Raw genomic sequence first — 18,286 nt, 5'->3', positions numbered from 1 at the left:
CCACACCCCGGGATTCGGTCCAGTTCCTCACAGTATGCACAGTGCTGCGGTGCTTCCCCAGAGCGGGACCTGCCCTCACGGGCCCTCACACACCCCTGCCGCAATTCATTGACCTTGGGTCTGACTTGGTCTAGGATGCAGGGGTGGGGAGGTGGCCTTTCTCTGCAAGGCCATCAGCCATTGGGCCATATGTTAGATAATTTCATGGAGGTTAGGTCCATAAAAGGCTATTAGCCAGGGGATAAAATGGTGTCCCTGGACTCTGTTTGTCAGAGGCTGGAGACGGATGGCAGGAGACAAATCACTTGATCATTGTCTTCGGTCCACCCCCTCTGGGGCACCTGGTGCTGGCCACTGTCGGCAGACAGGACACTGGGCTAGACGGACCTTTGGTCTGACCCAGTATGGCCGTTCTTATCTTTTTATGTTTATAAATGTTGCATTCCTCCTCCTGGACTGCCGAGCCTGCAGAGACTCCCCCTCGGATCACAGCTCCAAGAGGGTCTTTATCTCTGGCCCAGACACTGACAGTGCCCAGTGTTTCTGCCCCTTGCTTGGTCCTGTGATGTGTCCCTGGAGTGGTCTCTGGGGGCTTGTGCCTGTGACATGGCTCTCCGAAAGGCAGACGTGCTCGATCTTAGGCAAAGGACCCAGAAACAACACTTTACGGCAAAAAACACAAGGACGGCTCTTAGTCCGCATCCCTGGGCCACACAGAGTATCCAGAAGTCACTTCCCCGTCTCTCCCTTGGCTGCTCTAGAGCTTAGCCCAAAGTCTGATAAACTCTACTCTCCCACCCAACAACCTCTGGGACTCCTCTCCCGCCCGGCTCCTCACACCACGGAGAGTGCAGGGCAGCCACTACCCCAGCGTCACCACTTCTGGTCTCTGCCTAATAGCCAAGAAGTTCTGCTTTACCCAAACCACACAGGCACCCTCTCGCCTCTGGCTAGCCTCATGGCAGATGTAGGATTTCTTAACTAATTTTCCCAGCAACTTTGCAGGCAGGCATTGGTGGTATAGTGGTGAGCATAGCTGCCTTCCAAGCAGTTGACCTGGGTTCGATTCCCAGCCAATGCAATGTAAAGAGGGAGCATCAAAACTCCTTGCTGAACTTTTACTTGAACCCTGAAAAAACAGGCACAAATGGGTTCTGCAGCTGTGGGCTGCCTCTCACCGCTCTTCATCCTCTCCGAGAGCGTGCACAGTAATGTGGTTCCTCCCTCACATACCCCTGCCGCAATTCCTTGACCTTGGCTCTGACTTGGTACGATGCGGGGGTAGGAGGGAGGTGGCCTTTCTTTGCTAGACCATTGGCCATTTGGCCAAAAATGTCGGCATTCCTCCGTATGGACTGCAGGGCCTTCAGAGACTCCTCCTGGGATCACAGCTCCAAGAGGGTCGTTATCTGTGGCCCAGACTATGATGGTGCCTGGGGTTTGCTGCCCCTTGCTTGATTTGATTCCCAGCCAATGCAAGGTGGGAAGGGAACAGGCAGCCTCCTGGGGAAGAACTTATTTAACCCTGAACAACAGGCACAAGTGGGTCCCACAGCCAAGGGCTCCCTCTCACCGCATTTCATGGGGAGCAGCTCAAACAAAACTAATTTGGCTGTTGTGGGGTCTGCAGGGGCTTGTACCCATGACCTGGGCATTATTTTTAGCATCAAGCTCTAAACAGCTGAGCCAGCAGGCCCACAAGTGGCCCCACTATAGAGGGAAGAGAAGAGTTTCCCTGCTATTGGGGAAAGCAGGCCAGGCCAAGGCCCTTTTAGCCCCTGGGTCTGTGCAGGCTGGAGCCTCCTCTTACCAGTTTTCTGGCCTATTTCCTGAAAAGCTCACAGTTTTTCGCCTATTTCTCTTTCCCTGTCCATAGCAGGCAGCTAAAGGAGGGAGACAGGGGTAGAACAGTCACCACAGCAAACATATCTGTGGCCAGCACAGGGCTTGAACCCAAGACCTTGGCATTACTAGCTTCGTGCACTAACCAACTTTACTAGCCAGCCAACCCAAACACAGCTCACAAATAGCCCTTTTAGAAAGGCGTGTCTGGCAGCTGAAGGGACGTCTCTGCAGTTGCCAATGGCTCTTCTCTGACAGGGCCACTAGCGACTCACTGTGATGTGGGGTGGCTAGTCCAGCTGGTTTGACATTTGGTCAAGGTGGCTGCTGGCTGGCATGGTGCACTGAGACCAAGGGCAAAGAGGCAGCTGGAATCTCTTCCTATCAGCATCTTACCACCCAGCTTCTTCCCTGTCAGCAGCAGCTACAGCCCCTTTCAGGCCCTGGGTCAGCCCAGCAGTTCCATGGGTGTCCAGGGGAGGCCTCTTCTGTGTCCCAGAAGGACCTGGGAAAATGTGAGCAAAGGAAGCAACAAGGCACCACTGGGAGTTGAACCCAGGCTCTTCTGTTTAGACGGAGCAAGCTAAGCCATGGTGCCCCCCTCAAGATGTTGGGTGAAACTGCTCTGTGGTCCCAGACAACACCTTTGACTCCCAAAGTGCAGCAATTTCCTTCCAGCCCTGGCTGTGTCTGTGGCTGAGCTGCACAAAGGAAGATACAAGATCCCTGCTGGGGTCTTTGCCGGATGAACATACCTGAGGAAAGAAGCTGGAAGCGCAACAGACACACAAAAGGGGACGAAGGACAGTTTGAGTCGCACATAAGGCTGGTGGCGCAGCTCAGCCAGGGACCTTAGCCACTCACAGAGCTTCACAGCTTCTCCACGCTCCAAACCCCACCAGGCAAACTGCCCCGTGGGCTTCACCCGCACCATGCTCAGGGCCTGGGGTTTTTCTGTCCTTTTGCCAGACCAAATAACTAACCACCCCACTGCTCTGGAGTCTCTGCCTCTTATGGGCCTTCTCATCCTCAGGTCCACTTTGTCTCCAGACAGACCCTGCTCTGCCACAGGCTGTCACTCCTGGGCCTTCTAGAGTAAAATATGCCTCTTCATTCTGACTTTGAATACCTGGGCTTTTAGCACTAACATCTGCATCTTACACCAGCATTTGCTAGTGCAGGGTCTGAACAACTTCGGCAGAGAGGGAGAGAGCAACTGTGGAGCATCCATGCTAATTGTTTCAGAGACCAGAGGAATGTAAACTCTTTGCCAGTGAGAAAAACTGTCACCCCAGAGGGGACTTGATCCCACAAACCCTGGCTTAGGAGGCCAGGGCCTTGTCCATTAGGCCACTGGAGCACACAGAAAAGACTGTCAGGGAAAGAAATTCTCCCTTCTAAATCTCCCTTCTTCAACTTTTAGCTCCTGATTAAGCCCCTTTGAAGAAGCCAGATACACAGGAAGGGCTGATCACACCCCTCTGAAAATCAGCTTTCCATGGGTATCTGTAGCTGGCTCCGAGTCATGGGCCTTGACGTCTCGTCTCCCTCCCGAAACCAGGGAAGTGTCTCCCACCGCTGCAGCCTCCTGAGGCTCTATGGCCCTGTCTGTACAGCCGGGACAGCAACACTCACAGCCCCACAGGAGGGCCCCTGGCCTAGCAATGTGGCCCCCTGAGCAGCCTCTGATGTTCCCTGCTTGAGCCCCAGAACCAGCCATGAGTGACAGGGCAGAGGGGGAGCAGCTCACACATGTGAAGGGGCTGGCCAGTGGCAGGACATGAGCCTGCAAAGCAGCAGTGACATCACAAGGAACTTTTACAGCACCTCAGCTCATTGGCTGAGAGGCAGTGACCTCACAGAGCAACCTTGGCAACAGCCAGGCAGGACAGGGGCAATTTCAGAGACACCCATGGCCTGGCTGCCTGGAATCTCCTTTGTGAGGTTTCCACTTGAACTCTGTGATAATTCTCTTCACTTTCCTATTGTTTCTCTGTGTGATCGCTGTCTGGATTGTAGCTGTTTCTGTCGGCTGTATCATTAATTTTGCTGGGGGAAAATCAACAAAGGTGGTGGAGTGTGATTGGTTAGGTAAATCATAATAGTATGTTAGCTTTGGTTAGTAAAATCATATTAAAATAATTGGTTAAGTAGGACTCAATTTTCACTATATAAACTGGGGTCCCAGGAGACCAGGGAGAAGAAGGAAAAGGGGAAATGAGAAGAGGAAGAAGGAGGGAAAGGAAGGAAGAAGACCAAGAAGGAGGAGGGAGACCTGGAAGCAGAACTCCCCTCTAAGGCAGCCTTAGACCTGAACAGCCAGGACTCCTCTGCATGACTGGTGAAATGTTTTGCTGAGTGAATTCTGTGGGTCAGGTGACGTCAGGCCTGGGCACTGAGATTATTTATGAGTTTCCCTGGCCTGCTGTTACTTTGAGCTGTGATGGCCGAGTGGTTGAGGCATTGGCCTTATAAAATCCAATAGGGTTTTCCTGTGCAGGTTCAAATCCTGATCACAGCAAAACCTGTGTTTTGGCCACACCCCTTCCTAGGGCAACATGGTACCCAGATCCTGAGAAGAACGTGCCTGTCCCATCAGAAGGGACACCTGCAGAAGGCAACAGAGGCTACAAAAGCAGGAGAGAACATGGATTGCGGGGTCCTGCCTAACAATAGGAAAACCAGTCTGGTTTTCAGCAGAGCCACTTCCCCATGGACACAGCTAGGGGACCAAGCAGCTCCAGTGGCCCCTCCCTCTCCCCAAAAGCCGGCCCTGGTTGGGGAGAAAGATGCTGGGCCCAGTGGCCTCCCTTCACCTGGCAGAGGCAGAAGTGATGGAGACAGGCCCAGGGGTGTGTGAGCTGCAAAAGCCTCTTGTTCCCTTCTCAACTCCTAACAGTGCAAACTTTGGGGAATGTAGCTCAGTGATAGACTACAAATTATATGAGCGTTACTTTGAATCCAACTGACCATTCAATGGACACATTTATCTCTCCAATTCCATTACATTCTAGGTTTCTATTTTTTTAGATTCTATAAATGAATACGAATCCTTACTGCTGTCCTGTGCCAATGCCCATAAACCAGGCAAACCCGTCCCTCAGCTGGAGCCAGCTCAAACCCGCTGTGGGTCTGGTTTCTGTTTCCATCCATTCAACAAGGGTGTGATTTGGAAGCCCAATGGCAGGTCCCTGGTCTCCACGGGCTGTGCTGTGCAGAAGAACAAGAACCACACCCAGCTGGGGAGGAACGGCCTAGTGTGTATTGCAATTGGTGGAGGAGGTGCCCAAATCTACCGGAGATGGGCAGGAGCCTGTTACAAACACACACTAAACACCGTTATCAGACTACCCGTGCACATTCCTACCTTCCCTTGTGCACACAACATACATGGGGCTCTAATTACTGGCCACCTGCCTTTCACACAGATCATTGATCCTTGTGACTTTCAGGTACGTTCATACGGCAGCTGTTTAAACATAATGTGCTTCTATTGCATGATCAGCACCAGAATCTCCGGCTATGGCTACCCTACAAATTTTCTCAGCAAACAAGGTGCTAACGAGGGTCTCATTTGCATGAGTCATGATCTTATTTGCATATTTTCTGGCAAACTGATTTTGTGCTGGAGTTGCTGTGCAAAAACAAGCAGTGTGGAAGTTTTCTTTTTGTGCAAAACCCCCTTTTTCTGCAAGATCAGGATACCTCTTTTGGGGGGGCATAAGAATCTTGTGAAAAAAGGGGATTTTGTGCAAAAAAATATGTTCACACTGCTTGTTTTTGCACAACAATCCCATTGGCAGAAAATATGCAAATGAGATCATGACTTGTGCAATTGAGTCCGTCATTAACATATTTTTTTAAGGAGAAAGCTTCTAGTGTAGATGTAGCCTCTGTGAGTTACCAGCAGTGGGGCTGTTATTGTCGGCATCTAACTAATTGCACCATTAGGCCATGTCTTCACTCAGGTGGAGATCGCTGCTGCAATCCATCTTCCAGAGCTTGATTTAGCAAGTCTAGCTAAGCCTCACTAAATCAAACCCCTAGAGCACCTCCTGCTCTTTGCTACTATCCTACTCCCACTGTGAGGGTACCACCAAGCTCAGCTGAAGGTAAAATCAACACCAGATACATATTGAAGAAAGGAAAGACCCATTGACCTGACAACAAGGCACCACTGGGAGTTGAACCCAGGATCTCCTGCTTACGAGGCAGGTGCTTTAGCCAACTAAGCCATGGTGCCCTCCTTGAAAGCACTGCTCAAACTGTTCTACTTTATGGTCCCAGACACCCCCTTCCCATTCCAAAGTGCAGCCGTTCCCCATTCCCCTCCAGCTCTTGCCATGACTCAAGGCCTGCGCAGCCCAAGACGTTTGATTGGCAGCTGGTGTCATGATTATGAGGGTTAGCCAGCAGCCTGGGGATTAAGGGGTTAACTACACCTAGTCAGGTGGAGTGACCAATAGGAATGTAGGTGGGACTTTCAAACTGGGACAAAGGAATTTGGGTTTTTTCCTTTCTCCCTTTTGTCTCTCTGGGAGTGGCCTCCTCAGCTACAGAGAGGGACAAGCATGTCTCTCTCTCTCTCCAAGACACCATTCTTCATTTTCTGTAAGTAGGGTAAAGTAGGGGTTTTTTTCCTCCACTAATCATGAAGCAATCTGTCCAGACAGTACCCTGGCACCCTGCTTTCAATCTAGCTTTCCAAGTGGGCCATTGCTTCACAGCGACGGGGCCTAGGTGCCCTGGCCTGATAGACTTATGGATCTTTGGTCCCTTCACAGACTCCGACTGGAAACATTCATGTCCCAGCCACACACACTCTCCAGCAAGCTGGTCAAACACAGTCACTTGGTCACCAGAGGGCTGGTTCATCTTCCTGGCTATCCCCACCCCATCTGAAACAACCTCCAGTCCCTCTGCAACTTCCTTACCCTTGTCCCCACTGGACCTTTCTAACCCTAAGTCACTTTTACCCCCCTCAGGCACAGCAAACTGCTGGCCCAGCTCACCAGTATACATACACCTGTTATGGTACTCCATGGATATGAAAGCAGTTTGTTTACTTTTCATGTATTCAATAGTCTAGTCAAGTGGTCAATAATGTATTTACTATGTTTTATCTCAGACCTACAGGAAGAAATCACAGTCAGCGTGGCCAGAGGCTGTCCAGCACCGTCTGTGATTTGGTGGGCATGTCATGATTATGAGGGTTAGCCAGCAGCCTGGGGATTAAGGGGTTAACTACACCAAGTCAGGTGGAGTGACCAATAGGAATGTAGGTGGGACTTTCAAACTGGGACAAAGGAATTTGGTTTTTTTTTCTTTTCCTCCCTTTTGTCTCTCTGGGTGAGTTCTCTGCAGCTACAGAGAGGGACAAGCATGTCTCTCTCTCTCTCTCTCTCTCTCCAAGACACCATTCTTCATTTTCTGTAAGTAGGGTAAAGTTTAGGTAGTTTCGTTAGGTTTTATTGTTTTAAGGATTGGGTATGGGATCTGAGATCTGGCACTGCTTAAAAGATGGTTTGGCTTTTCTTTGTAACTAAGTTCTAGGCCCATGGAGTTTCTCCATGAGTATATTTTGTTACCTCCCTATCTAGTCATTATGTTTGCAACAGGAATATTGTTGTAATAATAAAAGTTCTTTCTTTTCTTTTTATTAACCTGGCAGTGGTTAATTGTGTGCCTTGATTTTTAGCTTAGGGGTGAGATTTCCCAAATGATCTTCCTCCTGATTTCTTTATCAACATTTGGGTGGTGGCAGCGGAAGTTTTATTCCCAAGATCTAGGTTTTTAAGATTTTGGGGGAAGTTTTATACCAAAGCCTGGTAGATAAGGCTTTGGGGTACACTTGCTGGCCCCACTTCTACATTTATCATGCCAGAGTGGGGAAGGAGCCATGACAGCTGGTACCCAAAACCTTTTTGTCAATTATAGCCCCAGTCCCCAAAGGCACAGACCCAAGGCAGCTGCCTGGTCCTAAGGCCGGGCCTGCAGCCAGGGGGAGGGAGAAGAATCTCTCCTTTCAGCTGGAGTTGAATCAGCAACCTAAGGGCACTTGCCGAGCACCCGCTACAGGCCTCTGCTCTGCCAGCTGAGCTATGGAAGGTGCCTGGGGCAGGCTGCTTTGCCCAGTTTGGCCCTTCCCTGAGTGCCAGGGCAAGAGCCCCCGAAGGGGACGGCCTCCCAGGGGAGGGGCAGGAGAACCCAGCAGCACAGGGGTGTCACAGGCGCTTCACCCGCAGAAGGACCCTTGAGTGAAACCAGACAGAAACACCGCGTCTCGCTCCCTGCAGCTCCCCTTGCTGCCCTGGCAGGCGCTGCCCCTTCTCCCACTGGCCAGGGCCTGGCCTCCCTCCCCAACCCGGCACCACAGAAAGCCCCTTGGCGTGAGCCTGGGCAAGCTTAGGCCCTGGGCTCTGGGGCCAGCCACCTTGTGGGTCAGAGCCCCCTACCCACAATGCTACTCCAGAGGGCCTGGTTCCAGGGCCTCCTAATCCCAGGCCTGGGGGGCTGGAGGCCTTTGCCCTGGAGTCTCAGAGCTCCCCCAGTGCCACCTGCCAGGAGGGGGAATCTCCCGCAGGGCCAGTGCGATGTAGGAACCTCTCCCAGGGCAGTGCCCCCAGTCCCTGCCACTTGCGGGGGCAGGTAAGAGATACCCCCTCCTCTCCCCCAGAGAGCAGCCCCCCAGGGCTATAGGGGGCGGATCTGGCCCAGGGCTGTTCCCAGCAGAGGGGGTTTGATCCCAGCCTGGGTCCAGGGAAACTGCTCCCAGTTCCCAGCACCTGCGAGGTTGGGGGAGTGAGCAGATCAGCATTTGCAGATATTTACACTTATTTGCATAATGCGTATGCAGATATGCAGGGCTCGGCAATTAGGGCAATTTACCCACCCGTGGTGAGTAGATTTTAGCCCGGTGCGGCACTCAGTGCAGTCTGCGCATGCGCAGTGATATGTAAATAAAATGTTACTGGTCTGGCAAAGGTTTGTGAATGGTTTGTCTGTCCATGGTGTAAACACAAAGGCTGGAAACTCTGGCCTGATCCCTGGGGACTGGCCGAATGCAAGGCAGGGAAAACACTGGGTGAAGGGGGGGGGGGATATTTTCCCCTCCAGGCCTTTGTCCCTCTGAATCCCTGGGGACGTTGGGTTTTGTCTTGTTTGGTTTCCCTTTTCCCTGCTTCCCTCCTCGCTGTGGGGAGGGGTCAGCTCTCGCCCTCACAGTGGGAAGCCCTGGTACAGGGATGGGATGGGCAGATGCTCTGAGAGTGAGTCCCTGGGCTGTTTGGGGAGAGAACTTTCTCATGTTTGCTTTTCCCAGCACCACCAGGATGGCCGAGTGATTAAGGTGTTGGACTTAAAGATCCGATGGATGTTTATCTGTGTGGGTTGAAACCCCACTCCTGGTAACTTCCCTTCTTTGGCGAGACATTGATTGGGATGGTGTTTAGTCCTGCTGTGAGGCAGGGCCCGGACTTTGTCTCTGAAGGTCCCTTGGGCTATATCTGCACTGGTGGGTTCTTGTGCAAGATCTCATCCATGCTGCTGTGTGTGAGCTGTGTTTTTGTGCAAGAGCATCCATGGCAATGTGGATGCTCTCTTGTGCAAGAAACCCCTGTCCTGAGCTCTTGTGCAAGAAGACTTACACCTGCTAGAAAAGAGAAGAGCTCTTGGGCAAGAAGCCCTTTCTTCTACACTTTACTATAAAACTTCTTGCACAAGAGCGAGTGGGCAGTGTGGCCCGTCTTGCACAATAACCTACCAGCGTAGACACAGCCCACCAGTGTAGACACAGTGTTCCAGTTCTGATTGGCTGAGTAGGGGCCAGTCCCAGGGAGGAGACTCAGGACTTTGTTGTTCTCCTTAAGTCCCAGCAAATGAGCCAGAACCAATCGACTGCCCGGGGAATTGTTCTGCTTCTCGCCAGTGCTTGTCTCTGAGCAGCTCCTGAGTCTCTCTGTGTCCCGGTGCTTCTAACCCACTGGCTGAGCCATCCCTAGGCTGGGCTGTGGGTCTGTAGCTCCTTTGAGACACTATATTCTGATCTGTCAGGGTGTGAAACTCCAGACTGAGGGGGAGTTTCAGCATCAGGCTTCTGGGGCCTGTTCTTCAATCCTCACGCCACTCAGCTGCCCACTCCCAGCCTCTTCCAGCACAGCCTGCCCCACCCTCCCCCCACAGGGCCTCCACAGGGGCCTCTGTCCCAGGGAAAATGGGGAGCCACAGCCCCCGGCACCCACCCACCCTGCTGCTGCTGCTTCCACCAGAGCAGAGGATTCACCCGGTAGCCCCGTTCTGTGCTGAAATTTGACTTGTCCTTTTCATATGTGTTCGTTTTTTTTAATTGTATCCTTTGATATATATGGTTGTGACAATTTTCTTCCACTATTTGATCTGAGGAAGTGGGTCTGGCCCACGAAAGCTCATCATATAATAAACCATCTTGTTAGTCTTTAAAGTGCTACATTGTCCTGCATTTTGTTGCAGCTTAAAAGTCCAACATGCTTTCCATTGCACCACAGAGCCTGATATCTCCACTGTCTGCTTTGCAGCATGGCAATTGCTGGTGGCAAAGAAAGGGGAGCCAGGTCTGTCTCTTTTGGGAGAGCAGGTAGGAAGAGAGAGGGGGCCACTGAGCCCCTGACAGTGAAAATAAGGGAGAAGAACTGAGCCGCAGTTGGAGAATGTGGGTATCGATTCCACTACCTCTCACATGTTAAGCAAGTGCTCTACCTCTTGAGCTAATTCCCCTGCTGCAGTTACAGAGGCCTTCTTGGAGGCTCTTCCCTTCTCCACAGCGACGTCTGTCATCTAGGTCAGTTAGTCGTGGGAAAGGAGAAGGCTCCGACAAGGCCTCAAGGGCAACTCTCAAGGAGACTCCCTGCAGCAAAGCCATGGGGGGGGGGGGCTCTGAGATGGCCCCTGCCCTGCAGCCTGTCCCACCTGGCCACTGTCATGGACTCTCTGTGAGGTCACCACCTCCCAACCTCCTTTAGCCAATAAGCTGAGGGGCTGCAAAAGGCCCTTGTGATGTCACTGCCACACCCACCCCTGCCCTCCAGGGCTAATGTCCTGCCCCAGGCAGCCCCTTTGCATGGCTGAGCTGCTCTCAGGGGTGAAAGTGACACATTTCTTACAGGGAGTCCTGGGAGATGGAGCAGCTGGAGGGAGCCAGGAGAGCAGAGGCCAGCCTGAGAGCTGAGAGTCAGAGGTGCCCACTGCACTGTCCCACCACAGGTCCCATGGTGTAAGGGGCAGCACTCAGGACTCTGAATCCTGCAATCTGAGTTCTAATCTCAGTGGGACCTACTAAGACTCAGGTGGTTGTTACAAGGTTCAGGTGTTTTGGTTTCTATCACCTGAGGTTCAATAAAGAGAGTTTTGTTCCTCTTGCTGGGTGTCTGAGGCCACTGGAGCTCCATCTCCAGACTGAGCAGGCGGGCAGGAAGGGCCTGATGCCATCACAGCTGCAGGGCAGGTCACCCACCTGACCCCTGAGCCCAGCCTGTGCTATAGGCAGCCAGACAGTGTGAGCGGGTCAGATTGGGGGAAGGGCCCTGAGTCCTGGCTCCCAGCCATGCACCTTGGCAGAAAGACCAACGGCCCCTGCACAAAGTGCATTGTGGGAATAAGAGTTGGGGCAGCAGGAAAGGGGCCGGCCCCTCAGCACCAGGGCGCAGGCAGGAGAAGATGGGAGTGAATCCTGCTACCTCTGCCATGGCTTGGCCCCAGAGGGCTGGTGTCTAGCCGCTTTTCACCCCAGCTTTGTGGGAGGCCAAGTAGGAAGGGGCCTCTGGAGGCTCATAGCCCCCTGGCCTGCTGTGTCTGTGGAAAGGGGGGAGAGGACACACACTTGTCACTGGGGAACAGGGCGCACGGATCCCACTCGTTCCTGCAGAAAATGAAACAGGCTGAGCATTTTGCAGAGAACAGGCCAGAGCCCTTCTCCTGTCCCTGGAGAGATGGAAATGGGGCCGTTCCTTGTGGGGAAAGAAGTGGGTGTGTCAGGAGTGGTGTTCGAGTTCAAACCTCTCCACAGACCAGAACCCCACATGAGGGGCAAGAAAGAGCCTTGAGTCAGGCAGTGGAGAACACTTGTCTCCTGTTATGCTGTGATGGGATATTAGGAAACTTTTTGCACACAGCCTGGCTAGCTCAGTGGGTAAAACATGAGACTCTTAATATCAGGGTCATGAGTTCAAGTTCTATGGTGGGTGATGCCCTTCTTTAAGTCACATTCTCAGTTTACAAGCAATTCACTCTCAGCTTTCACCAGGGTTTTAGAAAGAAAAAGTCCAGCTTTAGTAGAACCAAAGAGAGAACCAACTGCAATTTCCATCTTCTGAGGAGAAGGGAAGAGGATTTTCTTCTCCTCAGTTCTAGCCACATCAGCCCAGGAAGGAGAAAAAACAACCCTCCGCCCGCTGATTGTCCCCCGTCAGCTTCTGTAGCTTCACCTCCTTCCACAGCAGCTCCAGCTTTGAGCTACAAATCTCAAGGGGCTGGTGAGGAAATGAGGAGCTGGCAGCTCGGGTTAGCGGCTTCCCTGAGAACAAGAGGTGGAGTGTTCACAAGGTGCATCCCCTCCCCCGCAGAGCAGGGTGTTAGGAACAGAACAGCCAAGTTCCACCCCCACCAATGTGTGTTTCTGTGGTTGCTTAACATACAAAAGGTTTCTAGTTCAAAGCCAGGCAGAAGCACTGGCTCTTCTCTTATTGGAGCTCTCCTTGGTGGCCAAGTAAGTGCAGCTCCTGCTTCCAGGCCTGTGCCTGGGATGAGGCCAAATCCCATGTGACAGAGGGGAGTGACATCAGCTGAGAATGCCCCTTGGTGCCAGCCTGGGGAAGCCATATGGGTCAGGCTGGGGGCTTGTGGCTTGGCCTCCCCTGCCCTTGGAGGCTGGCGTATGGGAATGGCTCTTCCTGCTGCCTCCCTTGTGTGACTGGCCCAAGGAGGAAATGGGGCAGAGGAGGGAAGCGAAGCTGAGGGGGGCAGGGCAGCTGAGGGGGGCAGGGCATGAGCTCAGCACCTCTGTGGGATTCAGTGGGGTGAGCAGAGCCCCTACCCTCCGTTCTGCCAAAGCCTGTGGGGTGGGGCCGACTGTGGGGAGGCAGAGTCCTGTGCCTGTCCCAGGGAATCCCAGGGATGCTCCTTGCAGCCCAGGAGAAGAAGTCGGAAGGAAACCAAGTAAAGCAGGTCCCCGTGGGCATGACCTGGGGCACCAGTTTGGCCCAATTGAGTGAGGGGTGGTTGGTGACAAGGGCAGCGCTCAGGACTCTGAATCCTGCAATCTGAGGCCCCTTTCCTGCCTCCCTTCCTGTGCTGACCCAGTGGTCGAAAAGGGCTGTGGCTGCTGCCGACAGGGAAGAAGCTGGGAGGCAAGGTGCTGGCAGCAAGAGATTCCAGCTGCTTCTTTGCCCTGGGTCTCAGTGCGCCATGTCGCCCACCAGCCACCTTGACCAAACCTCAAACCAGCTGGACTAGCCAGCCCACATCACAGTGAATCACTAGTGGCCCTGTCAGAGACGAGCCATTGGAAGCTGCAGAAACATCCTTGCATCCACCTAAAGCTGGCTAGCTCAGTTGGTTAGAGGTTGGTGCTAATAATGCCACAGTCACAGGTTCAAGCCCCATGCTGGCCTTTGGGGTGTTTGGTTTGGTGACTTCCCTTCCTTTAGCTGTCTGCTATGGACAGGGAAGCAGAAACAAGCAAAAATGTGAGCTTTGCAGGAAGCAGGGCAGAGATCTGGTAGGAGTCTCCAGCCTGCACAGTCCCAGTGGCTAAAAGGGCCTTGGCACCTGTCTTCCTGTCCTCAAAAGCAGGGGACCTGATGCCCAAATTCCTGCTGCTGCAGTGGCTACCTCAAGGCACCAGGTGGGGGGCAGGCTCTGGAGCCCAAGCCACACGGGGAGACTCAATATGACCGGGAGGCCTGGAGCGTGTGTGCCCTGCACAGAGGCTACTGCTGGGGGCCTGCTTCAGTGGCCCAGCAGCTCAAGTTCCCCTGAACCAGCTTCTCCCCCTGGAGCCACCCCCAGGCGTTGCTAAGGCCCCTGACATAAGGCAGTGGAACCATCAGAGGAAGGTGTCAGTCCTAGCCTTAGCCCTGAGCCCCACCTCCCCTTCCCCTCCACCCTCCTCCCAGGTTCTTTCCCCAGTTCTACATTCCCCAGAGAGTTTGTTCTTTCAACAGGGAAAAGTCCTGTTTGTGTTACCAGTAGGGGAAGGGGGAGAGGAAAGTGGGAAAGGGGTGTGTTGGGAACGGGTTGGGGGGGGGGGGATTGGGGTATGTTGGTGGGGGGGGGGGAGGCACAGAGGGCAAAAAATGAAGAATCACGTTAGTTTAAACCACGGGGCTTGAACAAGCAGCCCCAGACGCCCTTTCAGTTTCAAAACAGCACATGGGTGAGAGTATGCAAATGAAGCACGTGCTATTTAAATCCCTGCTTCATGTGCAACTCTGGTGTCTCTACTTTCTCTACTTTGCATTCTTTGCTAGAAATAACAACACAGTCTAGACCAGTGGTCCCCAGCCTTTTGGAGCTGCCCAACACCCTGGGGCAGGGCCACACATGCACCCAGGGCAGAGCCACCCATACATCAAGGCTACGTCTACACTGGCATGATTTTCCGGAAATGCTTTTAACGGAAAAGTTTTCCGTTAAAAGTATTTTTGGAAAAAGCGCGTCTACATTGGCAGGATACTTTTCTGGAAAAGCACTTTTCTGCAAAAAAGCCCCAATCGTCATTTTCACGATTGTGGCTTTTTTGCGGAAAAGAAATCTGGGCTGTCTACATTGGCCCTTTTCCAGAACAGTTTTCCGGAAAAGGACTTTTGTCCGAACGGGAGCAGCATAGTTTTTCCAGAAAAGCACTGATGATTTTACATTAGATCGTCAGTGCTTTTCCGGAAATTCAAGGGGCCAGTGTAGACAGCTGGCAAGTTATTCCGGAAAAGTGGCTGATTTTCCAGAATAAGTGGCCAGTGTAGACACAGCCCATGTGCCCAGTACCAGTGCCACCCATGTATCACACCCCCAGGGCTGGCACCACCCCTGTGCCATGCACCCAGGGCCAGCACCACACACATACACCATGTGCCCAGGGCCAGCTCAGCACTTGCTCTATATACCTGGGCTACGTCTAGACTGGCCCCAAATTCCGGCTTTATTCTGGAGGATCGCGCCAGTCTAGACGCTTTTTTCCGGCTTTCCCCAAGCCGGAAAAAAAGCGTCAGACATGTTTATTTAAATACCGCGGGGGATATTTAAATCCCCCGCGGATTTCCCTATGCTGACTTACCTGATTTGCATCCCTTTTCTGGAATTTGGGGCCAGTCTAGACGTAGCCCTGGGAGCAGGGTTCTCCCTCAGGGATGCTTTACTCCACAGCAGCGCACAAGACACATGCTGTTGCTGGTGGCCCTGCAAGGCAAGATGAGCTTTGCCTGCCCCTCACACCCTAACTCACTACTTGGCCCCATTTCCTGCCTCCCTTCCTGGGCTGACCCAGTGGCTGAAAGGGGCTGTGGCTGCCGATGGTGGGAAGAAGATGGGGGGTGAGACCCTGATGACAAGAGGGCCTACCCGCCTCTTTCCTTCTTGGGCCTGGATCTTAGCATGGGGCAGCTGGAGGCACCCTAAGAGATGAAGCAGCAGAAGGGAAGCAAGGAACAGAGTGTCAGCTGCCAGCTGAGCCAGGTGAGTAACAAAGGCTGCATGTGCCCTGACTTCTCTACCCTTCTACATCCTCACCCCTGCCCTGAGCACCCCCCCACTCTCACACACTCCCCAAATCCCTGCCTTGAGCCTTCCACATTTTAATTTCTTACAGGTACTGTCCTATCACAACCCCTCCCCCAACTTCCTGCCTTGATCCTCCCCCCGCCCAAAGGGTGGTGCCCAATAGAACAGGCCCTGTAAGAAATGTGTCACTTTCACCCCTGGGAGCAGCTCAGCCAGGCAAAGGGGCTGCCTGGGGCAGGACATTAGCCCTGGAGGGCAGGGGTGGGTGTGGCAGTGACATCACAAGGGCCTTTTGCAGCCCCTCAGCTTATTGGCTAAAGGAGATTGGGAGGTGATGACCTCACAGAGAGTCCATGACAATGGCCAGGTGGGACAGGCTGCAGGGCAAGGGTCATCAAAGAGACCACACCCTGCCGCTGCCCTCCCCGCCCATGCTTTCCTGCAGGGAGTCTCCTTCCTGAGAGTTGCCCTTGTGGCCTTTTTGGAGCCTTTTCCTTTCCCACGACTGACCTAGAAGACAGACGTCCCTGTGGAGAAGGGAAGAGCCTCCAAGAAGGCCAAACTAAACACAGTAGGGGAATTAGCTCAAGTGGTAGAGCGCTTGCTTTGCATGCGAGAGGCAGTGGGATCAATGCCCACATTCTCCAGTGTTCAGGGAGATCATCATCATCATCTTTTTACTGGCAGAGCCAGCCAGGGGCTAAGTGGCTGCCCTAGCCCCCCTCCCCCACTTCCTAGTTGCTCTCCCCAAAAGCCAGCCACACTGAGGGAGAGAGCTGCTGGACACCAGCCCTCCTGGGCCAGGCAGTGCCAGGAACACCGGAGGCAGGGGGCAGGTGGGGCAGAATTAGCTCCATTGGAAAAGTGCTGCCTTTGTGCCCGAGAGGGAGCTTTCCCAATGTCCATTGGTATTTCCTGGGGCTCTGTGTAGGGGATTGGGCTTGGCATCTTCTCCACAGGAAATGCCTCTTCTTTGGAACAGCAGCTCCCAGGAGTTCATGGAACTTCTTCTTCTCAGCTTGGGAAGGGACAAGCAAGGGGCGACGGGACAGGGGTTTATGTGATGATGACAGGGGTGCAGAAAGTATTTTTTCTCCTACTAAAGAACCAGGGTGAGAGAATGAAACTGATAAGTAACCAAGTTAAAAATAAACCAAAAGGAAGCATTTTTGCACCCAGTGGAACTCCTTGCCAGAGGATGTTGCAAAACTGATATCTGCAAGAAGGCCCAAAACAAAATTGGATAATTTAATGCAGGAAAAGTCAATCAATGGCATTTAACCGGGATGGACAGGGCAGGTGTCCCTAGCTGGTGCATTCCAGAAGCTGGGAATGGGAGATGGGAAGGATCACTTAATAACTGTCTGCTGTCCCGAGACAGGATTCTGGGCTAGTTGGACAACTGGCATGGCCCAGTCTGACTGCTTTGATGTTCTGTTTGGCTGTTCTTGTCCCTCTGGACAAGGGAGAATGGTCCCCTGTGACGGACTGGGCCGTATCTGGGCACAGCTGAGGGCGTCCGCTCAGGGCGAATTGCTTAAATCTGGGGCTCCTTACAGCCCCCAGACTGGTGACCTCTCCAAATAGGCCACAAACCAGTCTCAGAGTGCTTCAGCTGCCTGCCTGAAGCCTCACGAGCAAAACCCCTCCGACACCTCAGCAATATCCATGCCCCAGATGGCCCCGGGCCTAATACACAGGTGGGGGGTCCTAGCACCCAATCCCACCTACCCCGAACAAGTCCTGTCTGGTTCCAAGAAACCAGCCACAGATCCCTGGTCAATTTACCTTCTGGACAACTGCCTAACCTTTTATTTCACTATCACACGTTACAGCAGCTGTGACCCAAGAGGTTACTTCAGGCTCCTTCCCACCTCTCCCTCACTGCTAAGACAGCACCTGCCATTTTCAGAAGGGGCAGAGATGGGTGACTCAAACTGCCCCTCCCCTCTGCTGTGTGGGCAGCCCTGCAGGAAGCTCTGTGGCACACACAGCACTAGCCCAGCACAGTGTCAGGTCGGCACAAGATCCATTGGTTCAGTTTGGTTGTTGGAGGAGACAACACAGAACTGGCTCCAGCCCCCACTCAGTAACCTGGGGAAATGACCCATCAGGCCTGGGCCCCTCGGAGAGGCAACGATTCCCCACTGACCAGGGCAGAGCCTCCCTCTGACACAGTCATGGAGCCTTCTCCCCCTGGTCCTGCCTCCCCCTTCACTCAGCTCTCACTGCTCGGTGCTGCCAGGGAAGGGCCTCACTGCTCATCAGTGTTTCTGTTCCAGGAGCAGGGTGAGTTTCATCTTGTGCATCAATATTGAGTCTGTGGGTGCCTGTTCGGGGGTGAGCCCCCGCGGCCTCTGCCAGTTACTAACAAATATCTTAGCTACAAGTTATAGGAGAAAGACACTAACCCAAGGGATAATTAATACCTGGCTACACCTAGTATCTGTCTCCCCCAGGGCCACTAAGGAACAGATGAGGGACAACGCATGAAGCAGATCTAAGATACTAGCTAAGTTGAGTGTGAGAAGCACAGGGAAAAAGACCCAAAAGCTGGTGAGAGAACAACATGAAGACATCAGGATCAGGGTAGCACATGTAAAACCAGGAATTCAAGAAAAGCCAGGACAGGATTATAAAGTGAAATCGCTGCTCCTTTCTACTTGAAAACTAATTTTAAACATTTTGACAGTAGCCA

The 18,286-nt window shown here is 53.0% G+C and overlaps 2 non-coding genes across 2 annotated transcripts; one reads left to right on the top strand and one right to left on the bottom strand.

Annotated features, from left to right (window-relative positions):
* The first annotated feature begins 1,009 nt into the window (after window positions 1–1,009).
* On the top strand, window positions 1,010–1,081 carry TRNAG-UCC (transfer RNA glycine (anticodon UCC)). Its single transcript has one exon. It is a non-coding gene; the product is annotated as a tRNA-Gly (tRNA).
* Window positions 1,082–6,011: 4,930 nt separating this feature from the next.
* On the bottom strand, window positions 6,012–6,085 carry TRNAT-CGU (transfer RNA threonine (anticodon CGU)). Its single transcript has one exon. It is a non-coding gene; the product is annotated as a tRNA-Thr (tRNA).
* Window positions 6,086–18,286: the final 12,201 nt, after the last annotated feature.

Source organism: Pelodiscus sinensis, chromosome 19 (assembly GCF_052426305.1).
Source record: "Pelodiscus sinensis isolate ZL-2025 chromosome 19, ASM5242630v1, whole genome shotgun sequence".
In the NCBI taxonomy this organism is placed as follows: domain Eukaryota; kingdom Metazoa; phylum Chordata; order Testudines; family Trionychidae; genus Pelodiscus; species Pelodiscus sinensis.
This window is presented reverse-complemented; position numbering and strand designations above follow the sequence as displayed.